At 43.4% G+C, this 18732-nt stretch overlaps 1 long non-coding RNA gene across 1 annotated transcript in view; it reads right to left on the bottom strand.

Moving 5' to 3' along the window:
* Positions 1–18732, bottom strand: part of LOC142585147 (uncharacterized) — a 73150-nt gene that overhangs the window by 15220 nt on the left and 39198 nt on the right. The gene's annotated exons all lie outside the window — the stretch shown is intronic.

The following is an 18732-nucleotide window of genomic DNA, read 5'->3' as shown; positions in this document are numbered from 1 at the left end:
CTCTGCAGTGGGGCTCGTCTTTCCCGCTCGCCGTCGAACACTCGGTGCCATCTAGCGGCACCGCTGCGAAATCTGAGCGTGGCCTCCGAAATGCTTAGCACGCCGGTGCGTGCCACTAGTGGCGCTGCCGAGAAGTCAATTCGTGGCCTCCGAGACGACAAGCGTGGAGAGCCGGTGCCTGTGAACGGTGAGAATTGTTCCCTCACTTCCCACAGACTCAGTGGCACCTACTCTGTGACCCAAGTTGGTGAGAGGTTCATTGAAGAGCGAAAAATACGCAAGGAATTCATGGAGCCGCTTGCTGAAGCGTTGACGTGAAAGGCGTTCACTGAAAGCGGAACATGTCCAGTGTGCTTGTAGCGTAGCCTGTTAAGGAATCAGGTTGCTGTCCTTGAGAAACTCTTGTTACCTGGATTAACTTTTGCCCAGCATCGGATAAATTTAAAAGGTCCTTCTAACGCGTTAGTACTCTTAGGTTACTTCAGGCACTTCCCAGGGGCTAACTACATGTGCTTGCATTATGTTTCTACGTAATCATTTTCCACCCTACCTGGATCACTGGATAGTCAATGATCCATTTGGTAGCGCATCGGGCTGCTGTAGCAAGGGAATTAACAGGATTCAAAACCAACCATCGACCAAAAAGCAGCCGTGTAGTTTGGAAGTGTCGCCAGTTATGTGAACACAATCAGTCCTGGTTTTACATTCATGTTTAATTTCTTAAACTACTCTCGTTTGAAGTTAATGATAGTTATCACTAATTTGCGTCTTTATTGAACCTCTCACTTCAGTCATCTCTCTGCGTGCATAGAAAAATACACGCTCCCCCTGTTACGAATTATGGCTTACGTTTAGCATGCTTTTCTATTGGTTCACAATCGAGCGAACAATTTGGGTACGTGACAGATTCAATAGTGCTTTCAAATTTTTTTATATCACGAAGGCAGGAGAGCGTATTTCTCGAGCTTGTTTATTGTTTATTTCTGTACTTGTTAACAGCTGAAAGCCTTAGTGACATGCCACTAGTACACACAAGAGCATGTGCGTAATAAAATATGAAAACACAACCGCGTTTCCGTCACTATTGAATGTTAATGTAAAAATACACGGCATCAGTTCTGTAAAAAAGCTTGAAAGACTTGCTTGCTGAACTCAGTTACGTCAAGCGTCCTGTGCGCAGTTTAACACAGACACTCATTTCAAGATGTCTATGTCAGATGAATTGGCATTGTAAACCTTACGCAGAGGTGTTATGGGGTAGGTTAGAGAAATTTTAGGGTGGAACACGTCAAACCACCAGCTGGCTTTCAGTGACGCAACCCAAAAGTGCAACGATGCTAGCAACACATGACAATCAATCAGCCCACGCGCCACTCCTCGCAAGAACTTTATGTCGCGCGTGAGCCTTATGGTCACGCAAAGAAAGCCTCCTTGAGTTAACCAAAAGGCTTGAGTAGCGACAGTATAGGCGTCGACGAACATATCTATCGTAGTAAATGCGAATGATTTAGCAATCAACGGCTCCCATTAGTTTATTTGATGGGTACTAATAGGATTCCACACAATAGAAGGAAACTGTAATCGTGGTCAGACTATTGAGCCGAACAATGTTCTAAAACAACCAGTACGCCGGAACGACTAAGTCTAGATATTATGCTTAAATTCCTCATGGCATGACTCACAATACAGAATACATGAAAGTGAAAACTCAGCCTTGAATCTGCAAAAACCCCAAGGTCAAAGACATCAAGCACATGACAAATACTGTCACCCGAAAATTGTATTTGAAGTTCGTCTCCACATGCACTCTGGTAAAAGACACCCCACTCTCTTTCTTCCCGTTAATTTCAAGTCTGTTACTAAAACGCCACTCATAAATAAATCGAGTCTCCTCCTGCAATTTATAGCCCTCATTTAAGCACCATATTCTTCGAAACAATTTTAAATCATCGGCAAACATCAAAGTGGGTGGCTCAGTTTAAGAATAGAGCAAATCATTACCACAAAAGCAAAACTGGTCATAAGTTTCAGTATTAAGGTACTGCCGACAAAGCTGCAAATGGGTAATTATGAGAAATTTATGGAAACTTATTAAACATTATTTTAGAAACTGATCACGTTTACTTGATTGGAAAGGTAGATTTCTAACTACTTACAGTAGAAATCGCACATATCATTTTTGCGCAGTTTAAGCAGCAGTTGCTGTTGACAGACTGCCAAAACCTTTCGTCAAATCAATGTACACTGTGTCCACTTGACTGCGGTTAAATACGGCCGGGGAGGTATAACCGAGGAGCACGCTAATGTTGGTTTCTATTAATATGCCTTGCACAAATCCCTGTTGAAGCAGAGAAATATTGGCCTTAAAAAACGCGTACAATCGTCCATCTATTATCATTTCAAAAACCTTTGAAAACTATCAAAAAAGACAAACAGGCCGGAAGTTGTTCACGTTACAAGAAACGTGAGAATTGCTGTAGTTCATAGAACACAGAGACTGCAACTGTTGATTCCCATTCGGACGGAAAAAGCCCACTTCGTAAACAGCAATTAAGCATGTTTATCAATATAGGATGAAAGGTTTTTGCGCAACTTTCGATTATAAAGCAAGGAATGCAGGTCATGCACTGTCGAAAATTTCGCCTCCAGCTTTCTTATGCAACCGAAAACCTAGAGCTGAGTGGCATAAAAAAATAAAAGATAAAAGATTTGAATCATCTGCCAGCGTGACATCATCTATCGGGTCTAAAAATCAGCCAGGGAATTTCCTATTTACTCTGCAACATTTTCGTAGACATTCTTTCATAGCGCTTTGTAAAGTTGATGTAATCTGGTCCACCCATGAATAAACGACATTGTTATCTAGCAAGTTAGACAAATCCCAGCTGCGAAGGCGATTGTACAGACCACAGTAGTCTCCGCGACGGTACATGTGTATAAGGATTGTGGGATCTCGACTCTCAATAAAAGACAAATAAAAGGAAAGCGTGAATGAAGGATGAAATATGTCAACCAGCAGAAGAACGTCAAACGCGTCACACCTGTTGAAATTTGAAACGTTTGATAAAAAACAACTATAAAACATTTCCAGAGCAATTAGTCGTCGCATTGTGTTGACAGAACACGTGGTAGTTTACAAAGTCTATCAATAAGCTCCCTTTCCCATGCACGAAGTAGGGCATACTTACTTCCAATTAAACCTGCACGCCAGTCAACCTTTACAGATTAAAATCTCCATAAATATGTACTTCGTATTTTGAAAAGTCAATCCGATCTTGTAGCTTTCTTAAGTGCCTTATAAAGACATTGCTAATAGGGCTAAGAAGAAAATAATCACAACTAAGTAAATGGCCTGGAGTATCAGACGATGGTACTTCCAGCCACGCACATTCGGCGTATGTTTCAAGGTATGAACAGACAGATTAACGCACTAAAAGACACAGGCAAAAGAAAGTGAGACAAATGCTTAAGTGATGAAGCTCTGACTTGCACGCTATTAAAACACCGCCACCAAGTCTAACCGTATCAACGTACTTTCTGCCTGCTCTGAATACAGCGCAGTCATTCGTGAAATAAGACTCGCTTTTGCTTGACTCGTTTAACCATCTCTCCGTTGTGCAAAAGTGATAATTAGAACGAAGTATATCTGGTCAAAAACCAAACTTTTGTTCTGAAGCCGCTCGTATTTTGGTAATAAACATTAACGACTCCTCAGAGTGTTCTAACATTGGCAGAAATTTCCGAAAGGGAAACAGCCTTCCAAAGAAAGGGTGAAACGTGAAACCATTTGGTAAGCTATCAGGTTTGTTGCAAGTTTGAGAGATTCCTCGTCCAAACATATATGAAAGGAATTGTAGGTGGGTTACCTGGTTCTCATCCGCGTGCGCTAAACTGCATTGTCGCCGACGAGACCTGCAAAAGTCCCTCGATGTCGGATGCCGTTGTAGTGGGAGCCAAACTGGACACAAAAAGACCTGTTGCTGGTGAAGGTTTGGGCGCGGCAATGAGAGAGCAGTGTTCAGCACTATCGAACGTGGCCGGACGGCGTGTCCACCCGTTTGCTGCTGCAGCCTTTCGTCGCACGGCTGAGTGCGGTCGACCAAAGGAACTGCCGCTGCTGCCAGTGCCTCAATGACCGTGACACCTGCCGGCAACGTTAGCGAAAGACTGTTTTGGCAAGGGAGGCCTCCTGAAGCGCGCGCCCGCGTAACGGTGGGAAATCAGTACCGGTCGAGACGCTGCCATGTAGGGCAACCGCCACTTGACGAAGGGATACATATTCAGCACGAAGCTCGCACACTTTGGACACCAACGTAATAAGTTAAGCAGCCATCGATTCAAGCCACTGCACAATCTTCTCCGGGAACATCAGGAACATCAGACGCGGTGACGAATGCAGTCGATCTGCAGGGGGCGTGTCGCTGTCAACGACGATGCTCGCTGCCATTTTAATCGGCCGCGTCACGCAGGTGACGCACTTGCACCTGCTTACGTCATTTTACATCAAACTGTTGTACTCCTGAGCCTGTATATCAAGACTTTTGTCGTATATCGCTGCTTGCAAGAAGCACATAGTAGAAAAATCGGCCTTCGCTAAATCGACAGAGAGCAGCGCTCACACCCTGCGCCTCGCAAACCACGTTGGCCATCATGACCTGCATACATATGTTGCAACAATATATCAAAAACATTAATACAAACATAACGACATGTATTGCTAAGTTTACATGTAATTAGGCACTGGATAAGAGCAGCAGTCGTTCTGTCTCAACGCTTTGTTTTTTTGCCTCACAGTATGAAAAATAAGGTTATTGCCTATTTCTGTCCAAGTTTCCGCAATTACTGCCCAACTTCACAAAACAGCTTGGATAAAATAGATACTGTCGCTTGCTTCGTGCTTGTGATGGCGCTAACTACACTGTAGGAAAAACGTTCATGCGAAAAAGAAACAATTCTAAACAGCAATACCAAGATATCCTTTTCGCGTTTTTGACGATCACGTTGAGTAAAGTATCATTGTAAGGGGTTGCTATCTCTTTAGGGCACTTATCTAGGCTACGATGCGTACTGCTTGGTGGTTACGTGCGTTATGCATGCTTGAGTCCTGAGCCGCAGTCTGCGGCTTTGCCTGGGTTCGTGCATGGCTCAGGTCAGCAGATAGGGTCGCTTGAGTTGTGGTCGCAGGAGCAAGCGACGGATGGTGCACGGCGCCGCAGCGGTTGTATAAACCAATACCGACGCGGTTGCCAGGCGAGACGTGGCATCCTTCCGTCCTGTAAGTCGAGAACTTCATAAATCTTTGTAAGGCACCGTTGACTGTCTGGACATGTGTGTCACTCTGCTGTAGTAATATAACTCCGGATAGGCGCAGCTGCTGCTCTGGTTAGAGTCTTGGTGCGTGAGAACGTCTCCGTGAGCTTTGGTGCTCATCATTATCGTCAAGGGTTCCCTGGGTGACGATGGTGGCTCGTATTTCCTGGCGGATCTATGCCGGAAGTGATTCATGTGACATCTTATCTCGCCGAGTCTCGTGTGGATGGGCCGAGAGCGGGGTCTCGTCACTTTTAGACAGTTGGGTCGCTCTTACGTTAGCGACTTTCAAATTCTGTCGAGCTTCTTGCCGTGAAAGGGCGGTGTGGAGACGTAAATAGTGTCCTTCCTAGTTAGCTCCGCTCACTATTATGTCATGCAGATAGGCACATACGCCTGTGATGCCACCAAGACTTGTTTTCATGCACCTTTGAAAGATTGCTGGTGCTGCGGAAATTCTGAAATGGGAGCCTGAAACATAACAGAGGCGTTTATATGTGTTAATTGTTAGACCTCTGTCGTCTGATCAGTCACCTTCAGATGCTGAAAAGCCGGAGTCAGGTGGAGTTTTGAGAATTTTTTTTTACCTTGCTGATAAGTGAGGACCTCGGCCAATGTCGGCAACGGATGGAAAAGCTTCATAGAGGTTGCATTTGCCGGGCTGCGGTAGACACGGCTAAATCGGATTGTGCCGTCGCTTTTATGACAATAACTACTGCGGTTACCCAAGTAGCACGTTGCCTGTGCTGGACCACGTTTTGGCGTGTCAGACGTTCGAGATCTTCTTTTAAGGCTTCTCTCAGGGCATATGGAAGCATGGGTGAAAACAGCGCTGAATAAACATAGACAAGGGACGTACACAGGACGAGTGCTGTCCTGCACAGCCCTGTCTTTGTCCGTGTTTATTTTCCGCCGTTTTCACCCATGGATTCGTACCAACTAGTTCGCATGCACACCTTTTTAAGTCAAATGAAAGCGTTCGCACAAATAAAAAACTGAGGAGATGCTTAATCGTACAGCTCGAGCTTCATATGCAGGTCCTTGTATCTGTTAACTGTTGCCATAAAAAACGGCAGCCTACTTGATGAGTACAGTAGTCACAATCCTGTCACAGCCTATGTGATTAGTGCCATTTAGTCTGATTCCAAGCGACTGTTACCAATGATTAACCAGAACCGGAGTTTGATGGTGTTGATGATGACGATTTACTGGCATCACCCTTGAAATGGGGCGGCGATAAATAGCCCCTTCAGTCCCGAATCACGATCGATTGTCGACACCTGCGTGAAACAGACATAATATTGTGCCAGGGCGCTTGAGACTTTACTGAAAGGAAGTCAACGTGGTAGAATGATTGAGTGTGCATTTTATTTTGGTGCATCACACTTGCAGAGTAACTAAATATTTATGTATTGTAAAGTCAGTCATGATACGTTTCCTCATTAAATAATTGGATCACCCGCTCGTATTTCAGGCAGAAGTTATTTATTGGCGGCAAGTATTTCAAGAAAAAAATATTTCGAGGTTGCTACCGACATGCCACGCGTCAAAGTTCACGTAAAACAAAGCAGTGCCTTCACCAAAGCGGTACTCTGTAATAACACATCATTCAGAATTGTAATGGACGTAATTTAGGTTAGCAAAATTAGATTAGGTGACCGGCAAACTAGGTTAGGCAAACGAGACGCTGTCTTAGTGAACGTTTACGTGAGCATGCGCACAGTGTGAACATTAAGACTGCTAGTAATCTAGCTGTTCATTGTGCATAGTGTGGCTATGCACCCCCCCTACAAGACACATGTGTGTTGAGAAGGTACAACCGGGGGAAATCTTTGAAACCTTTTCAATTTGTCAATTAGGAGCCACTTGCGTAAGCACCCTTTCTGTAGCTCTTTGCGATAATTAAGGAACTTAAGTTCCTTAGAAGTTAATCAGTTTTGATTGTGCCCATATTGTGTATTTTACATTTGTATAGTTTTACGTTTGTGACTCATGCGCAACAAGAGTTGACTGAAGATGACCCGCTTACCCTTTCTTCGTTTCGCTCTTTCAGCCTTTTTCGAATAGTATATGTTTGTACTCGCTTCAATAAACGTGTTGTTGGCAGTGAGCACTTGTCCTGTGCTCTTCCTTGTTCGTGTGTTTATTGGCGCTGTTCAAAATAAATGATCCGTACCAACTAGCTCGCTCCCAAACCCTTCTAAGGTAGCAAATGTTAAATTTTCGCTAAACATAATGTTTGGGCTCTATTTCTTGCTGCCACTGCGCAGAAATGGCAAAGATAGGTCGTGCCCCCAAATGTGGAAACAGTGACTGAAGGGGATATTCACCTAGCGTGCATGACTTAATTAGGCAAGCTACAGCATGCCTAATTTTTAATTTAAAGTTTAATGTTTTAAAGTTTAAAGTTAAAGTTTAAAGTTTAGAGAGGTGTTAATCTTTAATTTAAGTTTTTAATTATAGCATTTTTGCATAGATTTCCTCAATCTTTTTTTTTCTTCCTCAAAACTTCTCTATCACCTTGTACCGCTACCTATGCCTGAAGCAGATGCGGTCTTATCAATCTGTTCGTTTCTTTTTTCCCACCAATACTCTACATGTATCTTGCTTATCCAGACTGTTGACCAGTTGATGCTTCCCTCCACTTTAAATCCAAGCGCTTCTTGAAGGTGTACGTTGCATACTGGTCTCGCTGGTTGGATCCCTTCGCATTCCATTAGGATGTGCTTAGTGGTCTCGGGACTTGTGCTGCAGCATACAAATGCCTCATCTTGTCGCGAATATTTGCTCCGGTATGCTTTTTTTCCTTAGGCAGCCAGCTAGAGCCTCAAACAGAAAGGCACTGCTTTTGCGTTATCGTATAGATTTTCCCTTCTATTTTTTTTTCTTCCCATCCTTGTGATTCTCTATTGCCCTTCTCGTTTATATTTTTTTTTGCATTCAATTCGCTGTCTCTGTTTCTCTCACTTTCTTTCTGATGACCCATTCTTGTCTATTTACACTTTAAATTGCCCTGCAGTTCCTTGCCAGCTTTCTTGACCTCTTCCTGCATTCTGTGTGCGCGCACATAACGCACAGATACTTGTGCACTTTAGCTGACAATTTATTTTCTTCCATGTTTCTGAATCTTTCTTCAAAACAGATTTTTCTCTGCGCTCCTCTGACTTGACAAGAGGTCCAATCCATGTCCCCCTGCAATACGTCATTTGTGATTTTTTTTACCGTGGGCTCCCAAAGCCAACCAGCCTAACTATCTTTCGTTAACTTCCAACCGCGACAAGATATCCGATCTTAAGGAGAGAGTGGCATTTGCGAACATTAGCGTTGTTATCAATATTCCTTCCCAGATTCCACGAACCACGTCATACTTACTTTAGCCCCACAGTGCCCTGTGTTGTGTTATTGCTGTATACCGTTTCACCTTCATTTACAGATTATCTTGGTGGGTGCTTCTGTACTCCTTTCCTTCGTTTATGCATGCGCTGAGGTATCTATATAGCTTGACTATACTTATGACTTGCTGTTAAATTGACACTGCGTAATTACTAGTTTCTTCATTAAAGATCATATTTTCTGATTTCTCTATGATAAATTTAAAACCTTTGATTTTTCGCTGCGTTGCTACGGATATTCGCAATTGTCCATAAATCTCTTGATGATATCTGGTTTTTAATGGCGCGAGGGCCAGTTATGGCCAAAGAGCGCCATGACAAAGGGTAACTACCGCCCTATATCTATTTTATCATTTTTCAGCAAGGTAATTGAAAAATTATTCTTAGTACGTTTAACAAGCTAATTCACAAAGTTCAGTATTTTGTCATCTAATCAATTTGGCTTTCGATCTTGTTACTCAACTGAATTAGCGCTCATTACTTTAACTGATCATCTTAAAACAGCCATTCACACAGGTAAATTGGCTGGTACCTTGTTTAATGATTTTTCTTAAGCATTCGATTCATTAAATCATGGCATACTTATTGCTAAACTAAACGCTGTTGGCGTGTGTGGTTCGCAGTTATTTACATGATCGAAAACATATCGTCTCTATTTCTGATACTCATTCACGTACCAAAATAACTAACATAGGGGTTCCACAAGGCTCAATACTAGGACCAATTTTATTCATCGTGTACATCAATGACCTTCCAGAATACATTACACATTCAAGTTGTATTTTATGTGCTGACGACACAACAATTTATCCTTCTAATACTTCCTTGGAATCGCTAATATCTTACCTTAATGCTGACGTGGCTAAAATCGTTAATTGGTGCCGATGTACTATGCTCAATATTAATGCTACTAAATCGAAATTTGTAATTTTTTCATCCCCGCGAAAAAGTGTACAGGAGAAGCCATGCATTAACATTGGTCCGACTTGGCTTCAGGCTGTTGACCATGCAAGATTTCTTGGAGTTGAACTCGACAATCATTTGAAATTTGCAACTCACATATCCTTAAACCCGTAAAGCAGCATATGGTATCAGAATACTAATCAAAGCGAACCTTCCACGACGTGACGCAACACTGCTGTGTCGGCTGTGGGTAGGAGTAGCATTCACCAACTCCTACAGCTATCATATTGGAATGGCGGATTCACCAATGTGCGCTAAGTGCAAGTGTGAAGAGACCATCAGTCACCTTCTGTGCCACTGTTCTCGCTTCCATAATCAACGTGCGACTCTCCAGTGTGCCTTGAATAGACTGGATGACAGGCTATTTACGGAAGCGAAGTTCTTGGGAGCCTGGCCTCACAGCTCATTGGCCCAGAAAGCAGTTAGAGCGCTTTTTCACTACCTGAGGGCAACAGACTTGAGTGCCCGACTATAGACATCCTACACCTAAGTTCTCTCTCTCCGTCTTTCACTCCCCATTCCCCTCCCCACGTGTAGGGTAGCAAACTGGACTCAGTCAGGTTAACCTTCCTCCCTTTCCGTCTTCCCTTCTCTCTCTCTCTCAAAGTCCGCCCCTATTTTCCTATGCGTATATTAATTTCACTCTGCCACGCATTTCTTCACAGCCACATCTCTTACTACATTTCTTCTTGGAGCTATACTTACGGAACTCACTTGGTCCCCCTGCAACACACACAAAACTAAGCTTTGAGAATAATCAGTTACAGCCATTTTTCATGTAGTGCTCTGCCATTACTGCGCACATATAATATTTTGACAGTAGTGGATTTAAATAAATGTTCTCTTAGTGTCCTGGCGTATAAATTTTGTCGAGGAGAATTACCAGTTTCGTTGATATCAAAAGACAAAACCCGTCTTTTCACTGGCACTCAATTGTCACACCATAATAACTACCTCCTACCGAAACCAAGGACTAACTACGGCAAACTTACTGCGAACTTTTCGGCAACATCCAATATGGAATTCACTACCACCCTCCATTAAATCATCTCCTTCTATTCATTTACTTAAGAGGAAAATTCGTCACCACTTGATGGGAAAGTGATTGTGTTGTATATTTTTTACGCTTCTGTATGTCTAATAATACTCCTAGGATCTGCTTTTTGTGTTTATACTTTATTGTTATTACTATGAGTCGACTTTGTTTGTTAATACTTTCTGTTCCTAGGATTGCTACTGCTGTTATTAGCCGTATCAAGTGCACTTTTTCTATGTATCTACTGTTGGAGGTCCCTCCCCAGTCTTTGACTATGGGACCTCCTAGAGTTACTTTTTCTGTAAAGCATTTCAAGCGCATCAATAAACTAAAACTGAAACTAAAAAAGAGAGATTTATTGTGAATGGCGTGGACAGTGAATTCATTATGGTAGGTGTGACATGGCTGAATAAGAGCCTAAAAATTTTCGCTTTAAATGGCGTAAATATATAGCTACTAAAATAATGACACTGATTAGTTATGGACGTGGATGATGGCAATTGTGTTTTGATAAAAAAAGATACGAAAACGAAACAACAGTTACACTAGAGCATCAAGACGGCCCTCGAATACAAGGGCTGGTAATAATGTGTTAAAATTACCTGGTCAAATTATTTTCAGAGTGTCGGTTTCGGCTAAGAAATCTAAGACTATTTTCAGTTTCAAAATCGGTTCATCACTGAGAAAAAATGCAGGGTGAAGAGGTATATTTTCACGATATGCAGAGGAGAAATACGTTTTGCTCTCTGTTTCTATTGCAGGGCACTGGATCAGAACATGGAGGACCGTCAGGCTATTGACGCACCTACTACAAGTAGGAGAATCCCCGCCAGTCAAGAGGTAGGAGTGAGTACTGTAAGTGTGTCCTATTCTTAATCGGCAAAGAAATACTTCCTTGTACCGTGCTTTTATCTCACTTATCCAATTCCGGAGTTTTGGTTTTATAATGTGTAACTTATTCAATATTTCTGTATCACACTCTGCTTGCCAATGATTCTTCAATTTACGGCGCAGAAAGGGCTTTAGGTCTGTGGCAGGAATGGGGATATTTCCATCTGTGTCGCTAAAACTCACTGACGTAGCGTTTTCGTCAGCAGCTACGTTGCCATTTATACCTTTATGGCCAGGTACCCAGCATAGGAAAATCGCTTGGTTGCACATATGTGCGGTGCATAACAAGCTATACAGCTCATTCAAAACGGGATTCTTATGCTTTCGTAAGCTAATTAGGGCTCTCACGGCACTTTATGAGTCTGTAAAGACGACATCCTTAGCGACATTTCTGCGCCTTATGTGTTTATAGCCGAAAGTATAGCGTATGCTTCTGCCGTAAAGATACTGGTGTGTGGGTTTAGTGCCCCAGATGTTGAAAATGAGGGTCCGAGAGCGGCGTAAGCAACACCAGCAGAAGACTTCGAAGCATCTGTGTAATATTCGTCACAGGAATACTTTCTTTAGGTTTAAGAAAATATGATTGTATGTGAGCCTCAGCTGCTTGTTTCGATAATCCTAAGAAAGAGATGTCACATTGGATAGTTTGCCACTCCCAAGGCGGTGAAAGCCGTGTGGGGGCTATTAAGACGTTCTCTAATAGAGGGACCCCTGTTTTTTCTGAGAGTGCTTCCGACCGGAGGGACAGAGGAGGCCGGACACCTGGGCGATTACGGAACAGCCTGGCCATGGAGGAGTCGTGAATAATTGAGTGAGATGGATGATCCACAGCTGATTTTACCTTCAAGGCATACGAAAGACTTAAATATGTCCTTTGGTAGTATAGAGACCATTCATTAGATTCGACGTAAAGGCTTTGCACAGGACTAGTTCTAAAGGCGCCTGTTGCTAGGCGGATGGCTAAGTGGTGGACAGGATCTAGCATTTTCAGAGTACTAGGTCTAGCAGAATTATAGACTATAGCCCCATAGTCAAGGCGTGTTAATATTAGACTTTGTACAACTTCATTAGGCATCTCCTGTCGCTTCCCCAAGCTGTGCGTGACAACAGCTTCAGCAGATTCATAGTCTTGAGGCACTTTGCCTTAGGATACTTCAGGTGTGGCACAAAAGTTAGCTTACTGTCCAGAAGTATCCCTAAGAACTTGTGTTCAGAGCTCACAAATAACCGTTCTCCATTGAGATTGATTACGGGATCCGCCAGTATACCTCTCTTGTTAGAGAACAGGACGCACGTACTTTTTTGCGGGTTTAGCTTAAAACCATTTTCGGCCGCCCACTTAGACAATTTATTTATGCAGAGCTGTCCTTGTCGTTCACAGATACTTAGATTACATAATTTAAAACTTATCTGGATGTCATCCACATATACAGAATAAAACGTACTACGTGGTATGGCAGTCTGGAGCGAGTTCATTTTGACAATGAAAAGAGTGCAGCTCAGCACACCTACTTGCGTAGCACCAGCCTCTTGCGTAAATGGACGAGACAGAACGTTATCAACTCTAGCATGGAACGTGCGGAACTCTGAATCACGTACAGCAAGTTGCCTCGAACTACCATTTCAGACAGGTCACGGAGGATACCAAAGCGCCAGGTTGTGTCGTATGCCTTCTCCATATCTAAAAATACGGGCAGAAAAAGACTGTTTGTGGACAAAGGCATTACGGATATTTGTCTCGATGCGGACAAGGAGATCTGCTGTGGATCTACCCTCCCTAAAACCGCACTGTAAGGGATTGAGTATCTTGTTGCTTTCAAGAAAATGGATGAGGCGACGGTTAATCATTTTCTCAAATAATTTGCATAGACAACTTGTCAGAGCTATAGGCCTATAACTGCTGGGTGAGGAAGGGTCCTTGCCCTCTTTGAGAATAGGGATTACGATTGTTTATTTCCAGACAGAAGGAATGTAGCCGGCGGAGAACATAGAGTTGAAGAGTGACAGTAGTGTTTTTTGGGTTTCGGGGTGTAAGTTTCTGATCATCTCATACACTATACTGTCACTTCCTGGAGCAGACTTGTTGCAGCAGTCCAGTGAGGCCTGGAACTCAGCCATCTTAAATGGAGGTTTGTATACTTCGTTCGATGTACTTTTCCGACCGAAATTCATCTGTTCTGCTAGTCGCTGGTATTTTAGCAATGTATCTGTATATTGAGATGTACTGGAAATATGCTCGAAATGTGCTCCTAGTTAATCTGCCTGATCCTCAAGAATGTCTCCTTGTGTATTTAATAAAGGTAAGGGATGAGTTTCGCGGCCTTTTATTTTGTTCACCCTGTTCCAGGCTTTTCGTTCGTCTGTATATGAATTGACGCTGCTTGTGTAGTTTTTCCAACTTTCCCGTTTAGCGCGGCGGCGCGTTCTTCTACCCTTGGACATGATCGCCTTGAAGTTAATTAGATTCTCTGTGGTTGGGGAGTTACGGAGGAGATTCCAAGCCTTGTTTTGCTTTTTCCTGGCTTCCTTACACTCCTCATTCCACCATGGAATACGTCGTTTCGAGGGCGAGCCTTTTGTTTGGAGGATACATACTGATGCAGCATCAATAATGAACGCTGTTATGTATGCGACTGCGTCGTCTAGGCTAAGTTCGCAGATATCATTCCAGGGCTCCATAAATCTCTTGAATTCACCGCTAGTAGCACTAAGTCGTCGGCGTACATCAGTCCCGGAACCCTATGTTGTACCATTTGTCCATTACGCATGTAAGATAGATCCAACCATCATTCAGTGTTTTCCAGTCGCCATTCTATAACCTTAAGATAAATCGTGAAGAACAATGCAGAAAGAGGACATACTTGCTACACTTCTTGCTGAATTTCCAACACTTCATTAGATTTTCGACCTTCCAATACAATTTTTACTCGGTTGTCTGGAAATGGCTCCTTCAGCAACTCCCCAAAATCGTCATCCAAGCCTTAGGGCTTAAGCATGTCTGATAACAATTCTCACTCTACGTTTTCGTAGTCTCCTTCAATATCAAGAAATGCTATCCATAAAGGTATATCCTGAGCCACTAAAATCTCCACGCAGAGAGTAAGTACAAAATATCATCTTTTAAGCATCTACCTATATCTTAACCCCTTTTGAAGTTCGCGCAGCACATAATTTTTTCCACCCACTTCGACAGCTATAATTTCATGTCTTGCATTGCCATTCTACAGGGCGCCCCAGCAAAGTTTAGCCAGAGTTTAAAAATATGCAAATGCCACGTAGCTGGACAGAAACAGGATAATGGTGTTCGTCGTCGCTTGAAGATACTGAAATTACTTTTTTTCATTCCGCCTAATTAAACATTTAGTCTTAATTAATTATTCAACTTCTCAAATATTAAAACTACAGGAGAAGTGTCAATGAGAAAATTGTAGAGCGACATGACAAAGTCCCGATACAGCTTTCTGCTGCTCAATACGTGCTTTATAACAGTGTTTTTCCGGGCGTGAAATAATCCCGCAAATGCGCGAAAAATTGCCGCGCGACTGGCCGCTCGAGGCAGTTTGAGAGGAAGCGGCGCTGCACCAAACTTGACAAGAGGTATGCATCCTTGTCAAGTTGTCCATACGATAGGGTTTCTGCTGCCAAAATCAGATAGATGAAGTTTCATCCTCTGAAACACGTGCGCTGACGTCACAAATATCCCAGTCTGTGCGTCGCGCACGCTACAAGCCCCATGGGAAGTGACAGGTGCGGCAGCAGCAAGACAGTTGTTGTTGAAGGGGCATGTGCTACACAATCAGAAATTACATGAAATCTTGAAATATTGCCAGTCTTGCGAAATGGACACGAAAAACAATACATAAGGCAAAAAAGGGGCTGACAGATGGAATAGCACAATGTGGTATAAAGGTTATAAACAGGGATAAGGTGCCTCAAAAAGTCTGGCCAACGGTTCGACAGAAGGACCTCTCTTTGTCAAAGGCGACCTCGTCATCCTCGGCATGTTAGTTTTAAAGGGTTAGTACAGTGACATCACGTGCGGTTGTTGTCGGTGGCGGCTGGTTGAAAAGGGAGAGACTTGAATAAGAATGAGCGCTGTCGCCTGACGTCTGTGAGCGTAGTTCCTAATATGAGGGGACAAGAGTGGGAGAGTGGGAAGGCGGGGAGAAAAGAAAAGACACAAAAGAAGAAAAAAAACACCAAGAGGAATGAAAAAGAAGAGGAAAAGAAAAAGAAGGGCTGATGTCTGTGACCGTGATACCTCGTCTTAGGAACCACGCTCACAGACGTTAGGCGACAGCGCTTATTCTTCTTGAATTCTCTCCCTTTACAACCTGCGCCACCGACAACAACCGCACGTGACGTCACTTTACTAACCCTTTAAAACTAACATGCCGAGGATAACGAGGCCACCTTTGACGAAAATAGGTCCTCCTATCGAAACGTTGGCCAGCCTTTCTGAGCCACCTTATGCCTGTTTATAACATTTATACCACAGAATACATAAGGGAGAAGGCTTTGCATAGATTAACAAGAAAATTAGAAGAATACGGCACAGAAAATAATTTTTAAGGAAACGACAGAGACGGCACAGCTTGCAACGCAGTCTACTGAAAGGTTCAGATAAAGCGCAGAGCGCAAAGCGCTGCCTTCTGGATATAACGAAACTGAACAGCCACAAACGATGATAAAGTGTAGACTCAGAAAATGCAAGGCGGCCTAGAGGGCAAATACGAGAAAACATTTGCCCACAGAGGTGAAGTGGGGGCAAGAAAGAAAAAAATATCATCAGTTGCTCCTTCGTTACAGAAGCAAATTTTAGAAATGGCGAAGCCGGATTGTTCAGATAAAGACAATTGGGGAACGGATTCCACCCCTCAAACTGCTGAACCTCCCTTCCCATTGACGAACCAAGTCATTTATCCACGTTATCCACAAATTATAAAGCCTGGAAACTTACAGTTGAGAGAGTGGTAGGAGGACGTTGAAGAGTAGCTTAAAGAGTCGTTAATGCGTCCGGCTTCAAGCTGTCCATGGGCGCGATGGCGGAATTTTATTCTGTAGCACCTGAAGTGGGAAATCGTATGTTTTTATTCATCCTCAAATGATGGTAGGACGGATGGTTAGTTGGTGGCACTGCGGCATATGCGTATTGGTAAGGATGGACAGATGGGTAAAGCAAAGGCAGTTTGGAACAGTTAGCTTCTCCTGCGATGACACAGAAAAAAAAAACGGCCGCGGACTTAAGAAGCGCATGACCACTATTTGACCACTATTTGAAAAAAAAGAAATAAAAAAGCGCGCGCGCACACACACGCACGCCTAGAATCGCGTAGTCGCAAAAGATTCTGATGCAGAGAGGGACAGCAATAAAGGGAAAGGCAGGCAGGTTAACGAGGTGGGAACGTCCGGTTTACTACCCTTCACTGGGGAAGGAGAAAAGAAAGGGAGGCTAAAAGCTAAGGGAAGAGAGAACGTGCATCATCAGGTAGAGCAGAATAGAAGCGCCAAATAAAAGACATAATGAAACATTGTGTTGAGAACGTTTATCTCTGCCGTTAAAAACGAAATGTGGGTCTCTCGTTCCTGTACTATGGGTGCTTGCACGCAATATCTTTGGGTTTATGTTTGAGTTAAGGGGATGGAAGGTAAGGGGGGCGACACAGACAAGCACAAAAACGTGTTGTCCTTCAACTCGAGCACTACTGCAAACTCGAAGACCGACTGGAGGGCAGACGGTGGAAAAAAACAAGTCTCGATTGCCGGATGTTATGGCACCCCAAGCTAGCATTCAGCCTGATAACAGGCCCCCCAGTGCACTGCTTGTGGTTCCTCGGACAAATGAAATGTGGTTCTGACTGACGAGCCAAATGGCCCTCTGAATTGCTACTTTATAAAATTAGACGTAATTCAACCAAATAGTCAACGTCACCCCATGCAAAGATATCTTTCATTCGCATATTTCTCACAGGTCGCTATATGTAGCATTTTGTGAGGAGGAACGGCACATTGTTAAAATGTAAAGCATATAAAAAATCAACGAAGCAAGAACACTAACAAAACAGACGTTAAGCAAAGATTCAATGCAATAACCAAGGAGTTAAGTTAGATACTACACAACTTGCGCCGACGTAGAAAAGGTAGCACGATAATAAAAATGTGACACGACCCAATGAAATTGTTATTGCCAATCACTGAATAGTATTACGGTGGTTGATTTGATTGATTTTGGGGTTTTAAGTGCCAAAACTACGATATGATTATGAGGCATATTGCAGTCGAGGACTCCTGATTAAATTTTACGCCCTGGAGTTCTTTCACGGCCCAATGCACCGCACAGGGGCGTTCTTGCATTCCGCCCCCATACAAACACGGCTGCCGATCGCGATTTGATCCTGCGACCTCGTGCTTAGCAGCGCAATGCCATAGCCACTAAGTCACCATAGTGGGTTTATGGGGTTTAATGTGGCGTTTTCATACCGAACCTAATAGCCGATGTTGGTAATACTGTCGGAAAGATGACTCCACTGAGTGCAAGTGGCAGCGCTGACACATAGAATGCTTGGATTTCACAAAGGCTCACAAAGCTGCTACTAATCATGCAGCCCGCTTAAGCAATGTTGATGCTGCACTCATGGAGAAGTATTTTTATATGTATCGCAAGCATGTTTGTCATTGTAAACAAGCGAGAGCTGTCTCGCTTTAACTACTGAGTGGTTACAATGAACGCAGTTTCAGTCGCTTATCCACGACTGTTGTGGTGCTTGGGATTAAATATCGTGAGTTGGATTGTCTGGCTTTTGTGAGCAAGCCATTAACACGTAAGGCTCAGCAGGCAATGTATGGGACGAACGAACAAGGCATTGTTATTTATAGTCTTTCCAGGGGTTGGACGTCAGTCATCCTATTGAGATTCTACAGCCGCCCATCCGCTTTCTCCTCCCCTCCCTCCCCCCTCAAAAAAAAAAAAAAAACAGAACTTCAGTGCCGCCAAAAGCGCAATGACCGACTGAAGACCTCTGCCAACTCCTTAATTTAGCGCTACTGCAACACGGAAAATAGTGCCAAGAAGCACAGGAAAATGTTTCCGATTGCATTCGGCGTCGGACAGCTTACACACTATACGCCAGGCAGCGGCAC

The sequence above is a fragment of the Dermacentor variabilis genome, chromosome 6, assembly GCF_050947875.1.
Source record: "Dermacentor variabilis isolate Ectoservices chromosome 6, ASM5094787v1, whole genome shotgun sequence".
Taxonomy (NCBI): Eukaryota; Metazoa; Arthropoda; class Arachnida; order Ixodida; family Ixodidae; genus Dermacentor; species Dermacentor variabilis.
This window is presented reverse-complemented; position numbering and strand designations above follow the sequence as displayed.